We start from the raw sequence: 17,898 nt of genomic DNA, 5'->3' as shown, positions 1-17,898 counted from the left end.
CTTCCCTGAGCAGGTCCTGCATCAAATCTCTCACCACTCGTGTGTACATAATATCCTGAGGTATGGTTTCAGACAAAGTCTTGATTGCACGTAGAGATTCATTAATCAGAGCAGAATGTAGGTTGACAGTAACATGTGTACCCTGTAAGGTTTTAGTGAGTACATCCTGTTAGAGGTCTAGGAGAAGTTTCTCTTGGTTAGTGAAAGGGACGGCGGGGGGGGGGCTTGTTCTTTGTCGGTTAGTACATGTTAGTGGGTTAAACGTGCACTTTCCCCCCTTTCCATTTCCATGCATAGAACTATGTAGAGACTACGTCTACCTCCTGCGGGGAGTCTGGTCTCTGTACCCGCGGGGACGGTTTGACGTAGGGTTTGATTTGGTTTGCATGCACCCATTTGTAGACAGGCTCCTGTCTTGCTTTGGTGATGCGTAACCTGTATGCAACTGGAGAGAGTTTTGCCACGATCTCAAATGGTCCTGACCAGCAGGGCAGGAACTTCTTAGCTTTGCGTGCCGGTTGGGCGAACCGAAAGTAGAATACTTTGTCACCCACCTCGTATTCGCGGCTGGTTGTCTTTTGGTCGTAGTAGGCTTTAGCGCCTTCTACGTTGGTCTCCAGTTTCTTCTGAGCGTGCGCGAACGTAGCTCTGAGGTGTGTTTCCAAGTCTGCCACATACTGATGAGCGGTATAGGCAGTGGCAACACTGACATCCTCTGGGTGATACAGGAGGTGCAGTGGTAGAGTCATCAGTCTGCCGGTCATCATCTCAAAGGGCGTAACCCCCGTGGATCGCTGTGGAGTGGACCGTATGGCCATCAGGACCAGAGGGAGCTTGACGTCCCAGTCCTTCCCAGTGGAGCAGACGTACTTTTTGAGCATGGAGACGACCGTGCGGTTCATCCGTTCGACCTGTCCGGATGACTGTGGGTGATAGGGGAGGTGGAATCTCACTTCCACTCCCAGAAGTTCAAACAGGGACGTCATTACACTGGATGTGAAATGAGTTCCTCGGTCAGAGTCAATGCAGAGTGGAAGTCCCCATCGACTGAAAACGTGGTTAATCAGCAGTACAGCGGTTGTGACGGCTGTATCGTTTGGCGCTGGAAGGCACTCAACCCACTTTGTGAAACTGCAAGTTACAGTTAGCATATATTTGTTTCCTCTTGCCGATTTGGGAACCGGTCCAACCCAGTCGATCTGCAGGTGGGACCAAGGGAAGGTTATTCCCCTGCGTTGCAGTGGTGCTCTAGCAAGCGGCTGGGAGGGTTGAAACTGGGCACAGATGAGGCAGCCTTGGACATAGCTGTGTACGTCCTTGGACATCGACGGCCAATATGCTACTTCTGTCAGTGACGCGAGGGTAGCTTTTGCTCCGCGGTGACCTCCAACCGGAGTGTCGTGGGCGTAGGCAAGCATCACTCCTCTGTGGTCGAGTGGAACAACCCAGCGCGGCGGGCTGTGATCGTCACGTATGTAAACTAACAAATCGTTTTGTAGTTTCAGATGCGCGAGTTGACGATGCAGGGTTACCAAATCTCGGCTTGCGCCAGTAGGTGGTGACGGTTGTTTAGACATCGGGCCCTTTTGGAGAAGCTCGCGGATGAGCTTCAGGTCAGGATCTTGTTCCTGCATGGTGACTAGGTCCGCGTCATGTGGTTGTCTGCCTAGAAACACGGGTACCCCAATGTTCTGAGGTTCGTCTGCCTGTTTAGCATGGCGACGAGTAATCGCACAGACCTCGTGAACGGCCTTGGGAGGAAGCCACTCGTCTTTGAATTCCCAGCAGGTTCCCTGGTCAGCACCGAGCTTAGCAAGGCGGTCAGCTTCGTCATTACCATCTTTCTCCGGACCTATGGTCCTGGAGTGACCTTTGACCTTTTTCCAGTAGACCATTATGCCTTTCTCAGTGGTGAGCAGATCACACGCTAGAAATAACTCCGAGTGTTTCACATCTCTGTTCCTGGCGTTTTTCATGTGGTTCTCCTTCCACATGGGGAAGTGAGAAATGAAGCTGTGTTTAGCGTAGTTTGAATCTGAGCAAAGGACGATTTGAGTGATGTCCAAGGCTGCCGCCTGCTGGAGGGTTATCAACACTGCAGCAATTTCGGCGTACTGACTAGACTTTTGGCCCAACCGGTAGTGATTTGGTTGCTTAGTGTCACAGTCCACCCAAACGACTCCAACCCCGGCACGGAGCTGGCCTTCGTGAAGGTAGGCGCATCCGTCAGTGTAAACTTTCGGAAGCCCTTGGCAAACATTCTCATCAAAGCAGCGATGATTGGATGCGGTCGGGTAGACTGCGGCAGGTGTGTCCAGGGGGCCCATGACGGAGTCAGAGTCACAGTGCTGGCAGCCTGCTAGCCCTTGTCCTAGCGCTAGCTTGGTGTTCTGACCATACTTGACCTCAATGTTATATCCTTGGAGCACCATCATCCACGTCGCAATGCGGCTGTTTGACACTCTTCCTTCGCGCAGACGCTGGCTGTTTAGGAAGGTAACAGGCTGATGACACGTTTCAATGATCACTTTCTGTCCACCGATGTAACTACGAAAGTGTTCGACGGCCCAGACTGTAGAGAGGAGAGCTCTCTCGCAGTCTGAGAACTGGAGTTCCACCTTGCTCAGAGGCTTGCTGGCGTATGCCACAACTCTCATGTCCTGATCGTGTTTCTGCTTCAAAGCAGCGCTCAGGCAGTGAGAGGAGAAAGTAGCCTCTATGTAGAACTCTTTATCCTTGTCTGGGTAAGCCAGACAGGGTGCGGACGCCAACTTCTGTTTTAGGAACTGGAAGGAGTGTTCTTGGGGTCTGTCCCACACGAAAGGTGTGTCGTTCTGAAGCAGCTCAGTGAGGGGCCTCGCTATTTCAGCGTACTCCTCAATGAACTGCCTGGAGTAGTTGCAGACTCCGAGGAAGCTCCTGAGTTCGGTCAGATTAGCTGGGGCTTTGATGTCCTGAATGGCTCTAATGCGTCCCGCTTGGGGCTCGACTCCATTAGGGCCAACCAGCAGTCCAACATACTCCACTTTGGTTCGACACCACTGTCCCTTGAGAATCGCCAATTTAGCTCCGGCGTCAGCGAGCTGTTGCAGCACGTGACGGAGTTCGGCCAGGTGCTCCTCGAAGGTTCGACTCCTCATCAAGATGTCATCGACATATATGAGGTTCCCTCTGGAAGCAGCATCTGACATGGCTTTGTGGAGGAAGATGTTGAACTCGGCAGGTGAGTTAGAGTAGCCAAAGGGGCAGCGGTTCCAAGTATATTGGCGATTTCCAAAGGAGAAAGCCAGTTTATACTGGTCCGCCGGCTCAACCTTCATGGTCCAGAAGCCGTTGGCTACGTCAACCGTAGAGAAGAAACGAGCATCTCTGACTCTGGCTAGCTCCTGATCTAAATGGATCATAGGCCACCTGGAGAGAGGTACTTGTTTGTTCAGTGCACGATAGTCTATGGTGAGACGCCATTTCCCAGTCGGTTTCAGAACCGGCCAGATGGGAGAGTTGTAAGTGGAGTTACACTCTCTGATGATGTTTTTCTCCTTCAGCTGATCGAGGATCTCCTGGATCGACTCATAAGCAGCGAGGGGAATCTTGTACTGACGTACAAAAATAGGAGGGGCATTCGGGTTCGTTGGAATGCGAACCGTATGCAGGTTTGTGAGTCCACAGTCCAGGGAGTCCCTGGATAAGACGGACTGAAACTCATAGAACAGGCTTCTAAGCTCTGCTCTCTGCTCCTCTGACTCCAGCGCATCCGCTTTGTCAAGCTGCTGGCTGACTTCGGCCTCGAAGCTGTCATAAGGTTCAGAGGAGGAGGGTCTCTGGTGTTCCGGGCTTTCAACCGGTGACTCAGAGGGTTGAGTATTTATTGCAAAAACCATTAGACACTGACCGCCGTCAGTATCTAAGGTTGCACTGCAAATGGGTTCCTCAGGAAGGGCTTCATGCCGCTTGATGGTAATCATTTGTGAAGGGAAAGTACTGAATGTGTCTACACCAACCTGTCTGTCGTTCAAGAACAACGGAAGTTGTCCGATCACGGGGACTGACAGTTCGAAGTCATGGAATGAGCTATCTATCAGCATGCCCAAGGGCTTTCCTGCCGGCATGTGGATAGGACTCCGGGTCGGATTTTCGACCAACAAGTAGGCAGAACGATTGTTCAGCTCCAAGAGTGGCGTGCCACAGACGGCTAAGTTGAGCTCCAAGAAGTGCGGTGATGGCTGGAAGAAGGCCTGTGTGCCTGGCAGCTTCTGATGCTTCATCAGAGTCAGACGAACAGGCACCCCTTTGACCAATGGGGGCAGAACCGTGCTGGCTTCAACCACTGCACGGCAGGCCTGTGGAATGGTCTGACCGGACAGCAAGTGTTCAGGGCCTTCTGAGCGGGGCTCAGAGGATGGTGTGGCCCGGGCCCAAAGGACTTGATTGCAAGTGTCCAGCTGGGCACCGAGTCGGACCAGCAGATCTGCTCCAATGAGTGCAGGTGGATCAAGCTGTGGTATGATGCTGAATGTATGTGTGAGCTGTCTTGCTCCAAGTTGGATAGTCAGAGAGCAGACCTCTGGCGCTTTCAGGAGCCTCTGCGGCCAAGTAGGTGACAAGAGCCGATGGCTACGTGTCACACTGACCAGAAGGGGGTCCTTCTGACGCAGGTGTTCAAACGTCTGCTGGCTGATGGCTGACTTTTCAGACCAAAGAGCAAGGCGAGCATCTGAGATGTGGGTGCAGTTGATGGTAAGACCACCAACTATGTGTGGTGCATATGGCTGCAGGCTGACGTTCTTCAGCGAGCAGAGAAAAGATGAATGTGTGCGGAACGGAGTTCCAGGAGCGGTTTCATGCCTTTGCAGGCGGTCATCGTCTGTGGGAGCCGTAGGGAGGGGCATGACCTTGGAACAAGGGTTTTGCTGCTCACTTATGCTGACTTCAAGAATGGAGGATGGTCGGCTGCTATCCGGGTTCCAGGGCTTAGGTGTGTCCACCTGGGCCCACAGTTGACCCTTCTGGCAGTCGATGAGGGGAGCTAGACGTTCAAGCAGGTCCTGACCAATGAGAAGTGGTTCAGTGTCTAGCTTGCAGACATAAAACGGGTGAACCAGAGTCATGTCTTGGAAGGTGATATCCAGCCACGCCCGGTGAGTGATACACTCCCGGGTCTGGGTGTAGCTGGTGATTTTCAGGTCACAAGGTTCAACCTGGACTGGTTTCCCGAGCGACCGCATGGTGTCAGACACGCGATGGAACAATGTGGAGCACATCAGGGTGATTTCTGAGCCGGTATCCAGCAGAGCATCAACCTGTATGCACCCACCTACGTTGGTGCTACAGTACAAACGGCGAGCATGATCATGGTTTGTTAAGTCACCAAGGAACTTCAGAAATTTAGTATCAGGTTTCTCTGGGGGGTAGATTTCAGGAGACTCCTGTGATCTACCAGTAGTGTTCCCCCAGCTGATCAGGTAGGTCCTGGCCACGCTGGGAGGTTGAGCCACGCCTAGTCATGCGGACGTTGGCTCTGGGTCTGGCTTCTTAGAAGAAGACTTTGGTGCAGGGGTCTCTCCTGCAGATCTCAGCTGTTCCTTCTGTTTAGCTAGGAACTGCTGAAACATCTCCTGGAGGTCGGCTTTGGTCAAGTACTCACCTGCGGACTTGTGTTCGGGACCTACCTGTGGGCGGCGCTCCTTAAACCTTCCACTGTTCCAACCTACCTGCCGTTGGTTTTGGTTGGGCCACTTCCTGTCTGATTGTCCAGACCTAGGCGGCCGATTAGCACCCCCCTTCCCCTGTTGAGGAGATTGGGACTGCTCTCGCGGTTTAACAGGTCTAGGTTTAGCAGATTTTGGCTTAGTGGGTGGAGCTTCTGTGCCTTCAAGCTCCAAACGCGGCTCGGCGTCGGGAGCTAGGTGCATGACGCGGTGATGTGCGTCAGGCTTTTGGGGCTTTCCGCCGGCTTCCCAAGCCTGTTGAGCGTATCTCCTAATCTCCTGAGTTGTCAGTTTTTTTATCCGACAATACATTGAGACTTCGGAGCGAACACACTCGTGCAGGTTGTGAATGAACAGGGATCTGAAGGCAGGGTCTTCCTCGAGCCCAGGGCCGTTTCGACCTTGGAAATAAGCACTTTTGAGTCGGCGTTAATACTCTCTGGGGGGTTCGTTCCTCCCGTGTTTGATGGAGAAGGCCCCCATTGTAGCTGACGCAGAGTCTGCATACGTGGCGTATTCATCTCTCAACGCTCGGCAGAGCGAGGAGTACCGATCTCGAATGTCAGATGGTAGAGTTTCCATGAAACCGTGCACCGTTCTAGATGTGGTTTTCCAAATTAGCTTGAGCTTTTCCCTTGAAGAGGGTGCTGGAAGATCAAGCAGACAACGTTCTATCTCCCTGAGATAATCGTCGACATTGGATTCATTGGTGTTAGGATCAAAGCGTTCTATGTCTTTAGCTAGCGATTCAATTTGACGTACACGGAGCCCTGACTCACGGTACGGCGCGTCATCCTCTGACTCTGACCCACGGTCTGTCTCAGAAGGCGCTGGATATCGCTGGTGTGCTCTGGGCTCCCAATGTTGACTCCTGGGGCCCAAATCGGGGTTCGGCATGTTGTGGCGGGCTGCTGGCACGTCACGTGGGTGTCTTGGGAGGTCCTCCTCCCGGGGCACGTCTGCGTAGTGCAGCCTGCGTCTTTCAACTGGGGCTTCTGCGTAATACGCTCTGTCCGGGTACGGACTGGCGTATGATGCTTGGTCATGCAGCTGGTTATCGGCATGCCGAATACCGGAGTAGCTAGGATGGGTGGATGGTTGAGGTGCAGCTTGGGGTGCATAACCCCAATCGGCACCTTGCACCCTTCGTGGACTGGGGGAGCGGTCTAAATAGAGGTGCCGCTCGGCTGGTCGGCTTCTCACTAATTGAGAAGGCCGTGAAGATGAGGGTGGTGGTCCAACCTGGGGTTCGAGGGCGAACTGCCCTCGGCCCCTAGATGGTCCTGAATGCCCTATAGTGTGTGTAGGGAACGGGGCCGAAGGTTGGAACAGATGAGCTTCATCTCTCCCCTGCGGCGTGCGTCCGTCCAGAGAGTCCTGGTGTTTCCCCCCTTCCCACTGTTTGTTGTCATCAGCAGAAGGGGGCGGGGTCTTCTCCCCATCTTCCCCAGAATCGGTGCGGGTGTCGTCTTCCTCGATCAGCCTTCCATTTCGCTGTTTTTCAGCTAGAATACTCTGGAGGTTCATGATCTCTCTATCATGTTGGAGTCCTCTCTGATAGAGGATCAGGGCTAACTTAGCTAAGTGAACCTGGATTGGTTTTGTACCATCCGGGTTTTCTATTTGATCGATTACAGCTTCTAGCTCGACGCTACGCTGTTCTTCAGTGAAATCCCTAGAAGGGTAGTCGGGTTCTCGAGCAACCGCGACCAGTTTGGACAATATTTGTCCAGAAAGTAGGCCAGGTTCATAGTCGTGGGCTGCAGCGCCACCTGGTTGCTGGGAGTTGGTCAGTTCACTACTCTGTCCCTCCATTTTAACAACCGAACCAAAAATAGCCTAGTAGAGCTTCTGCAGATAGCTCAAGCTGCACCTTTTGGGCAGCAACTGCTAGCTTTGTAGCAGAAAAACACTAAATTAACCTTTGTGCGCACAGGTTTTAGCGTTTTAAGATTGCACGGAATGCCGTGACTGACGCTTAAAATACTATTCCTTTCAGTATTTTAGCAAAAGCTGGTGCGTTGCCGTAGCAACGTCTTACAACACTTGGGTGTTAAATATGCTAGTTATTCCTTCAGAATATTAGCAAACAGGGTGTTATCAGTCTTTGAGTGAAGGTTTCAGTTAGTTATAATAGCCACTGTGAGTTAAAGTCGCTAAATTAGCAGTTAATTTTAGCCTAAAAGGGTTAGTCAGAATTACTTACACGCTGCACCTTTAATGAGGAACTGAATTTTAACCTAAAAGGTTAGCCAGAATTAATTACACGTTGCACCTTTAAGGAAAAACTGAATTTTAACCTAAAAGGTTAGCCAGAATTAATTACACGTTGCACCTTTAAGGAAAAGCTGAATTTTAACCTAAAAGGTTAACCAGAATTAATTTACACGTTGCACCTTTAAAGAAGCACTGAGTTACTGGTGAGAGTTCGATGCAGCTTCCTGCTCAGCGAAATCAGCACCACTCTGTTGCTGGTTCAAGGCTGAACAACGGATTATTTTTAATTCAAGCTCTTTGGATTTATTTGTTTGTTTGTGCCGGATAGAAATCTCTGTGTATCCAAGCCTCACGCGGCCGCACCAATAAAATGTTGGGGTTATTAGGAGCGAACAATTCGTAAGCTTTAACTTACTTTTGGATTCTTCAATAAATTCTGTAAATATGGAACTATTTACTGATTTATTAATTAATTAAGATATTCTTAGATATCTTCGGGGCACCACCCTTTAATTAGAAAGGGAAATGAATCCAAAACTCTTATCAGTAATCTTGAAGTTCGTAGAATCCTCGGAGCAGAGACTTCTCTTCGACACAACAAAGCTACTGGACACAAAAATCTGAATTTTATAACATTTAATTAACAATTTGTCAAATGAATAAACAGTGGAATAGATGAATAATAACCATGTGATATGATTGAAGATGGATGTGTTTGCATGTGATGGAGGATGTATGAATGGGGTCCTTTGTTCTCACAAAGGAGTAGTGTGTGTGTGTGTGTGTGTGTGTATGGATTCAAAATGGAGTCTTGAATACAAGATGGCTGACCCCTTTGTCTGGCTAAAGTGTGGGTGGCAACTTGCACTTTAACTTCCAAAGCACTTAGAATCAGTAGTAACTTAACCTTAAATCACTCAAAACATTTCAAAAGATCATGAAACAACACAAAAGATTAATCACGAATAATATCTTTTAGTTTAACCACGTGGCCAAGCAGAAAACATTTAAAGATACCAAACAATGATCAATAAGAAGTTTATTCTTTCAAAATGACCCGACTGACGTGTTTGGGACGAAAGAGGAAAGCACGAAGCTACTTTTTAAGCAATAGACGCGGTTTATTGCTTATTCGAGACTATAGAGGAAACGGGAGAAGGAAAGAATGAGAGAAAGAGATGAGTTTCTGATCACCAGAACAGTGAAGCGTCCCTCACTGTTTTGATTTGACGGTTTTCCGTGTTTCTCCGCAGCTTTCGGCGTCGTCCGTCGGTTTGATGCTTTCTCCGTTGTTTGGCGTTCACGAGTGTTTCTCCACGGGCTGGACAGAGACAGCAAAGTTTCTTTCTGTGCTGAGTTATAACTTACAGCGTGCTTGATGGAGTTGTTGCTTTCCTCCGCAGTTCTGTGTCCTCAAACATCAGCTGGAGGGGAGCAGAAACGAGCAGATCTGATGGGCTTGCAGTTTAGTTTCCAGCAGTTCCGTGGGCTCCACTTGTGCACTTAGAGCTTCCGCGTGCTCAAGGGAGTCGGAGCGTTGACAAGCGTGTCCTTACCGCCAGGTATCCTGGGCAAAAGAACGAGGATTCTTTGTCTCTGCTGAAGATTTATGGTCTTAGTTCGCGGGAAAAGCTCCACGGCTTCCCGCACATGCGCAGAACGTGTTTCTGGTACTAGGCGGTGACGTCATCACAATGCTTCCGTGTGCAAAGCATCATGGGAAATGAAGTTTCTTGGCGCTGATGTGATTTGTGGCTGTGTCTCAATTCAGGGTCTGCATCCTTCGAAGGACCCAGCCCACCCGGCCGACGTGGGCTGCGTCCTCCGTCGGCCGGGTAGACCGGATGTTAACGGCTGTGAATTTGGACAGGCCTAGCCTTCATGAACTCCCTCGGCGAACGTTCCGTCGCCTAGCAACCGTGGAACCGCTGGGCAGAAGGAACCTTAAATGATGGAGCTCGACGTTTTATTTAGCTTTTTAACCCCCAGAAACCCAAATTTAGAAAACAACTGCAAAATATTTTTTAACCTTTCACATGTTGTTCTAGGAGGCCAGATAAACGGGCCTATTTACACATTTTAACAGCCAATAGTGTTGCAGAACTGAATAGGACCTATTAGCAATGTAAATGTGGTTTTAAAAAGAAAAAAAAATGGGGAAGGTTTATTTTTGTAGACTTAAATCTGATGTTGTAATACTACAACATTGGGTCTCTGGGGGTTAATCATTTCCTTGACTGTTGGAGAGCTAATTCAGAGAAAATACTTTAGACTAGCTGAGCCTGAGCAAAGATGTGATAATAGTTTTTAATACTTTCTAAGGGTCTTACTTTGACCAAAACCGATTTATCACCTTTTAAGACTTTTCAAGACCCAGCGGATACCCTCTAGTAAACAATTCTCATTTGTAAACAAAAATAAAATTCAAGAGTTTAATGCAGAACTGATTTTATTTAGATATTTCTTTTACATGTACATGTTTAATCTTCATTAACCATTTTTTTCTAGCAAAGTAAAAAGCTGTCAAAGTTCTTCCTTCTCTCCTGTGCTCTCTGCTGCTCTGCAGCCTCATGTCCTCCCAGATCAGCTCCAGAAGCTCATCGCTGGCACCTTCCCCTGGATGCCCATTTTCTCCAGAATAGTCTTAACAAACATGTAAGAAAAGAAACAGGAAGAGAAAAGAGGACAACGGGTTATTCCTTTCATGTTTTCGCAGAAAAAAATATACTCAAACGAGTTTTTAAAATATGAGATGTTATTGTACCTCCATGCCACAGCCGCCGAATACTTTGCTCCGGTGATCATGTGGTCCATCTCCGCCCTAAGCTTAATAAATTCCCTGGTTTTCTCTTTTGGTCCTAAAATACAAACTTCTATTAAAATCAGGGGGAAACGTAGCGGGAGAAGTGCGACACCGAGCGCGGCCGAACATACGAGCCGAGACCGCAATACAAGCACTTTTACTGTAACATTTCTAACTAAAATAACGTTCATGTATCACAAAAAGTCCTTAAACTGACAGTTTTCAAGTTTATACTTACATTTATAAGCGCAATCCTCTCCGACAGCTCCCGCTTCACTGTCCGCCATTGTTTTTAAGTTTTTCTGCCGGCCGCCCGCAAGGCATCTTGGGAAATGCTACCTATTGAAGGATACACCCGACCCATCCTTCATTCAGGCGAAAAGAAGGCCGCATTCGTCGACCGCATTTGAAGGAGTCTTCGAATTGGGACAGGCCGAGTCGCGGCGCTGTGACGTAACCGGCCGACGAATCCGGCCGAGGTAGGATGCAGACCCTGAATTGAGACACAGCCATTTGCTTTTCAGAGCAATTTAAGCACAGTCATTTTGGAGAAAATCACTGCATAGTAATTTCCTCATGAGGTCAGACCCTCAACAATGTGCTGTTGAAAATGTCCGCTTGAGCAAAATTGAGGAACTGTGGGAGGTTTACACGTCATCAAGTTTTATTTTACATTGACACAACTTTAAATTATATTGTGTTTTGATTAACTGATCATTTTAAATTCAGACTAATCATAATTATATATTGAGTAAAAAGGCAAAATTTGTGTGTCACCTGAACTCAATATAATACAATTTTTAATTAAGAAGACTAACTGTTTATGAACTTGATTTTTCATTTCACAACAACATATATATTTACGTAATGACTAAAGGTCCCATTAATTACTTTTTAGGGTGTAAAATGGTGGATGAAATGTCACTGAAGGCTTTTACAGCGCAAATCCACCTCTTTTAGTTATGACTCCACTGTGCAAAACTTCTTATCCTCTTCTGTGCATGCAGGTAGCTTTTGGAGAAATTACGTGTTCACATTGGAAATTGTTTAATGTCACATTTCATGTCCAATGTGAACAGCCACACCAAGAAATCACATGTACTTGATAAATTGAAATTGTGCGTGCAGACCTGCAGTGTGAACCTAGTCACATAAAATGGAGTTTCTGCATTAACATTTTATTTTTACAGTTGCTTTTTGTATTCATGCTTTTAGTTTTACCAAAACGTCTCTTCTGGACTTGTTTATCTGCTATAATTATTAAAAATCAAGTACTTTAAGCTATAGCAAACAATCTTTTTCTTCAGAATGGATCACGTAAACCACTGATCCGCATAACTGTCAATCATTCTGGTGAACCATTCATGCAAGGCCATCGCCGTACATCGTTGTATGTTGCTGGGTAGTTTTCACTTCCAGCGCAAAGCGAAGGTTGGGCTCCCCACAAACGCCACCGCCGGTTTTCTGCCCGACAGGTAAACAAAAGTTCAGCAGGCTATTTGGAGAAATTCATTTTAGTTTACTGGTAGAAGAAGAAGTTAGCTGCAAGGCTGGCAGCTACTTCTAACTACGATAACTGGGCATTCTTTCTCATGCACCCTTTTTATTTTTCTAAACGAGGAGAGGTCCATTGCTCAGAAACATTCTTTGCTATACCTTTAACACCCAACACTTTGGAAAACCTTAACAATTTTATTTTTGTACTTATGACTCATATTAGCTTTCTTTAGGCCTGACACTGCAGTGGTTTAAAGTAAAACTAAATAGTTTTTTAAACTTTAATCTACAGCCTAAACATTAATCCCACTGATTGTTGGGTTATAAACTTGACCATTTTAATATTGGTGGACTTAACTTTTTCTGTTTGATCATCAATATAGAGCACAAGAAGAAGAAAAAGATGAAGGCTGCTTTTCTATTGGCATCATGGAAGTAAAAGTAAGAAAGTAATGTCATAGTAGGTGAAGCAAAGAATGAAAACCAGAGTCAACATCAGAACATGCTACATTTGTCTGAGTAAGCTGAAGGATGATATGAAATCAGGGCCAGATGGTGCCCCAGCTTTGTTGCTACTGGACTTGTAAGTTATAATATTGTTAGTAAAACACTGCAGATATTTTTGAATTGTGTTTTATTTAGTAAGCCTTGTCTCATGTTCGTGTTAGCTCGTTGGTAGCGCCAGCTGCTGCTGTATTTTTTTACAATACTTGTAATTCCACTTTCAACCAGTAGGGCAGAGAATCAGGAACATGCTCTTTGCTCCTTTACAAACTGTATTTCTTTCTTTTTAAATAAGGCTACACAGCTGTTACTTTTATTAGTTATATTTTTTTGGGTTAATGAGAAAATGCAACTTTTATGAATTATGCTATAAATAACTTAATCCAAATAAATCATACTCAAAGACATAACCTTTTATTTTGTATCTTCATAAGGAATGTCTTCTGGTTTGACCATTACATTATCTGGACCCATGCTGTCGTTATTTTTTTAAAACACAGAAACAGTTTCGTTACCTGTTTTGTCGCTACGTTTCGTCTGCTGCTGCAGACTTCCTCAGGCTGACGCTGATGGTGGCGTCACTTCCTTCTCGGTTTATCCGCGGGTAGCAGAGGACGTTGTCGCCCTCTGCTACCCGCTCTCCCCTCTCCGACTGCAGTCCCATGCGCGGTCCAACGTGTAAACTCCATCGTCCCTGTTCATGGTCCCACATCCACGTCTCCTTATCTCGATTGCTTCTTTTATCCATCTTTTGTATTTTAGTTGTTCGGTGTTTACGATCCTTGTGTTGTCCCAGTCCATAACATGGTTTTCTCTTATGCAGTGATCTGTTACGGCTGACTTCTTTATTGTACTTTCTGCTTCTTCTTTTGCTGCTCTTGTTTGTTTTCTACTTGCCTCTTTCTCACACTCCTTTCTATGTTCTATTGTTCGTGTGTTGAGTTGGCGTCCAGTTTCTCCTATGTATGTTTTATTGCAGAGTTTGCATGGGATTTCGTAAATGACTCCACATTTAAGTCCAGCTAGTATTTTGTCTTTTGGGTGCACTAGTCTGTTTCTAACTGTTGTGTATGGTTTTGTTGGTGTGTTTATGTTGTGTTTTTTCATTGTTGCTCTTATTTTTTCTGTTATGCCTCTGATGTATGGTAGGGTTATCACTGGTTTTGGTTCTTGTCTTTCTGGGTTTCTGGTTCTTTGCTTTGGTTGTCCTTTTCTTTCTGTTGTTGTTTGTTGTTTTCCTTTTTTTATTCCCCATGTTGGGTATCCGCAGGTCTTTAAACATGTTGTTTGTGTTTGTCCTCTTGTTTACAGTCTCTTTCTTCTGTTATTATGTTTGTTCGGTGATATAGTGTTCTGATTACTGACATTTTGTGTATGGTGGGGTGTTCTGATGTCCATAATAGATATTGGTCTGTGTGTGTTGGTTTCCTGTATGTGTTTATGTTTAGGGTCCCATCGGTCTGCCTGGTGATTTTCATATCCATAAAAGCTATACTGCCTTCTGTTTCTGACTCATATGTGGATTTTATGCTGCCTGTGTCGTCAATGTTATTCAAGTGTTGTGTTAGTGTTTCTGTTTGTCCTTTTGGTATGATATCCAGTATGTCGTCCACGTAGCGTTTCCGTAGTTTTATTTTACAGTTTGGGGGGGCAGTGGCTATGGCTTTTTGTTCCAGGTCTTCCATGAAAAACTCTCACAGGGTGGCTGATAACGGGTTACCCATGGCGAAGCCTTCCAGTTGTTTGTAAATTGTGTTGTCATATGTGAAGTAAGTGGAGTTAGCTACCAGTCCTATCAGTTGTGCTATGTCATCTGCTGTGAGGTTTGTTCTTTTGTGTAAAGTCTTGTCCTGTCTGATTCTGTTAACTACTATGGCTATGATTTTTTTGGGTTGGTGTTTTTGTGAACAGGTATGTGACGTCATGTGAGATGAGTATGTCATTGTCTTCTATTGTAATCTCCTTTAGTTCTTTTGCCAGTTCTATGCTGTTTTTCAGTGTTGATCTCTGTTTCCTAATAACGGGCTGATGATTCTGCTTATATCTCTTGCCATGTTGTATGTTGGTGTACCTATGTTGTCAACTATTGGTCTAAGTGGGGTGTTTTGTTTGTGTATTTTTGGCGTTCCATATATTCTTGGTGTTATGTTTGCCATAGCAATCAGTGTTTGTACATTTTTTCTGTTATTTTGCCTTTTTCTTGTAGTGGCTTCAGTAATTTTTTCATGTTTTTTTAAATGTTTTCTGTTGGGTCTTTTTAAGTGTTTTGTATGTATTTTTGTCCTCTAGCATCTGTTTCATCTGTTGTTTATATTTTTCTCTGTCCATAACTACTGTGGTTCTTCCTTTGTCTGCCAGTAGAATAATTATCTGTTCACTTTTGGATAAAGCTGTCATGGCTGATTGTTCTTCTTTTGTAATAGTGCTGTGTTGAATTTGGCAGTTTTTTAAAATATCCCAACTACATTAATTCTGCGTTCTGCTTTCTTTCCCTCATCTGTGATCTGTTGACATGCTAGTTCTGTTCAGATATTGTCTCATTGCATGTTGACACGACGATTAAAAAGTAAAATTAATTGGTCAAAGTTACGAGATACTGTAGCCTATTTTGAATGTAAACAGCTAGCGAGGGTCTGTCCGTGGCAGGAGAGGCAGTTAGCTACAATGCGAACACAAAAAGTTCCTTTGCTAAATTTAGAAAGTCTACATACTTCTGCTTTGAGCCCGTTTTCTTTTTCTTCCACCTTCCTCTCAGTTAGTAGACGCCATATTGGCAGGTAAAAGAAGCTAAACAAACACGGATCTTAACCATGAACGTGAACGGGATCGGCTTGGATTTTACTTCGTCGGAGTTTACTTCACACTTTAAAACCGAAGAAATCGTTTTATATAGTCAGAAATTAAATAGACTAAACATCTCTGACCCTTACCGTGCCCCTGGGATCGTCTCGTCTCGTCTTCCTCCGCTTATCCGGGTCCGGGTCGCGGGGGCAGCATCCCAACTAGGGAGCTCCAGGCCGTCCTCTCCCCGGCCTTGTCCACCAGCTCCTCCGGCAGGACCCCAAGGCGTTCCCGGACCAGATTGGAGATGTAACCTCTCCAACGTGTCCTGGGTCGACCCGGGGGCCTTCTGCCGGCAGGACATGCCCGAAACACCTCCCCGGGGAGGCGTCCAGGAGGCATCCTGACCAGATGCCCAAACCACCTCAACCGGCTCCTTTCGATCCGGAGGAGCAGCGGTTCTACTCCGAGTCCCTCCCGAATGTCTGAGCTCCTCACCCTATCTCTAAGGCTGAGCCCGGCCACCCTACGGAGGAAACTCATTTCGTCCGCTTGTATCCGCGATCTCGTTCTTTCGGTCATTACCCAAAGCTCATGACCATAGGTGAGGATTGGGACGTAGATCGACCGGTAAATCGAGAGCCTGGCTTTCTGGCTCAGCTCCCTCTTCCCCACGACAGATCGGCTCAGCGTCCGCATCACTGCAGACGCCGAACCAATCCGCCTGTCGATCTCCCGATCCCTCCTACCCTCACTCGTGAACAAGACCCCGAGATACTTAAACTCCTCCACTTGAGGTAGGACCTCTCCCCCGACCCGGAGGTGGCAAGCCACCCTTTTCCGGTCGAGAACCATGGTCTCAGATTTGGAGGTGCTGATCCTCATCCCAGCCGCTTCACATTCGGCCGCGAACCTACCCAGCAAGAGCTGAAGGTCAGAGCTGGATGAAGCTAGGAGGACCACATCATCCGCAAAAAGCAGAGACGAGATTCTCCTGCCACCAAACTCGACACACTCCACACCACGGCTGCGTCTAGAAATTCTGTCCATAAAAGTGATGAACAGAACCGGTGACAAAGGGCAGCCCTGGCGGAGTCCAACCCTCACTGGGAACAGGTCCGACTTACTACCGGCTATGCGGACCAAACTCACGCTCCTCTGGTAAAGGGACTGAATGGCCCTTAACAGAAAGCCACCCACCCCATACTCCTGGAGCGTCCCCCACAGGGTGCCCCTGGGGACACGGTCATAAGCCTTCTCCAAATCCACAAAACACATGTGGATTGGTTGGGCAAACTCAAATGCCTCCTCCATCACCCTTGCAAGGGTATAGAGCTGGTCCACAGTTCCACGGCCAGGACGAAAACCACATTGCTCCTCCTCTATCTGAGATTCAACTATCGATCGGACCCTCCTCTCCAGTACCTTGGAGTAGACCTTTCCAGGGAGGCTGAGGAGTGTGATCCCCCTATAGTTGGAACAGACCCTCAGGTCACCCTTCTTAAAGATGGGGACCACCACCCCGGTCTGCCACTCCCTAGGAACTGCCCCCGATGACCACGCAATGTTGTAGAGACATGTCAACCATGACAGCCCTACAACATCCATAGCCTTGAGATACCCAGGACGAACCTCATCCGCCCCCGGGGCTCCGCCGCTGTGTAGTTGTTTGACTACCTCAGCAACTTCTGCCCCCAAGATCGGACAGTCCATCCCCAGGCCTCCCAGCTCTGGTTCCTCCTCGGAATGCGCATTGGTGGGATTGAGGAGCTCCTCAAAGTATTCCTTCCACCGTCCGACTATAGCCTCAGTTGACGTCAGCAGCTCCCCATCCCCACTGTAAACAGTGTGAGCGAGTTGCTGCCTTCCTCTCCTGAGGCGCCGGACAGTTTGCCAGAACCTCTTTGGAGCCGATCGATAGTCTTTCTCCATGGCCTCACCAAACTCCTCCCACGCCCGAGATTTTGCCTCGGCAACTGCCACTGCTGCACCCCGCTTGTGCCCTGGGATACTTTTTAAAAATGCCAGAAGCTATCGTAGCGGACTTCTTACTGGACCTGGCCGGGGAACCCCTAGGGATTCCCCCGGAGGAGCTGGCTCAGGCGGCTGGGGAGAGGGAAGTCTGGGACTCTCGACTCTACTGCCCCCGCAACCCGACTCCGGATAAGCGGATGAAAATGGATGGATGGACAAATAACAGATTAACACGTAAGTAGTAGGGCTGCAACAAACGATTATTTGGATAATCGATTAATCGGATGGGGTCTCGAAACGATTAATCAATTAATCGGATTACATGGGGACATTTTTAAAAACTGCTAGGGAAACGTTATTTCTCTCCTTCCTTCACTTTATTTAACACAACATTATTAGAAAACAGTTCAATAG

The 17,898-nt window shown here is 47.2% G+C and overlaps 1 protein-coding gene and 1 long non-coding RNA gene across 2 annotated transcripts in view; one reads left to right on the top strand and one right to left on the bottom strand.

Moving 5' to 3' along the window:
- Positions 1 to 17,898, top strand: part of nipal4 (NIPA like domain containing 4) — a 66,951-nt gene that overhangs the window by 33,913 nt on the left and 15,140 nt on the right. The window lies entirely within an intron of this gene.
- Positions 10,357 to 11,086, bottom strand: LOC139072332 (uncharacterized). The gene is made up of 3 exons (XR_011521851.1): positions 10,967 to 11,086; positions 10,690 to 10,783; positions 10,357 to 10,568 (listed from the first exon to the last, which is right to left on the bottom strand). It is a non-coding gene; the product is annotated as an uncharacterized lncRNA (long non-coding RNA).

This window comes from Nothobranchius furzeri, chromosome 10, assembly GCF_043380555.1.
Source record: "Nothobranchius furzeri strain GRZ-AD chromosome 10, NfurGRZ-RIMD1, whole genome shotgun sequence".
NCBI lineage: Eukaryota > Metazoa > Chordata > Actinopteri > Cyprinodontiformes > Nothobranchiidae > Nothobranchius > Nothobranchius furzeri.
The sequence above is the reverse complement of the archived record's forward strand: the minus strand, read 5'-3'. Positions and strand labels throughout refer to the sequence as shown.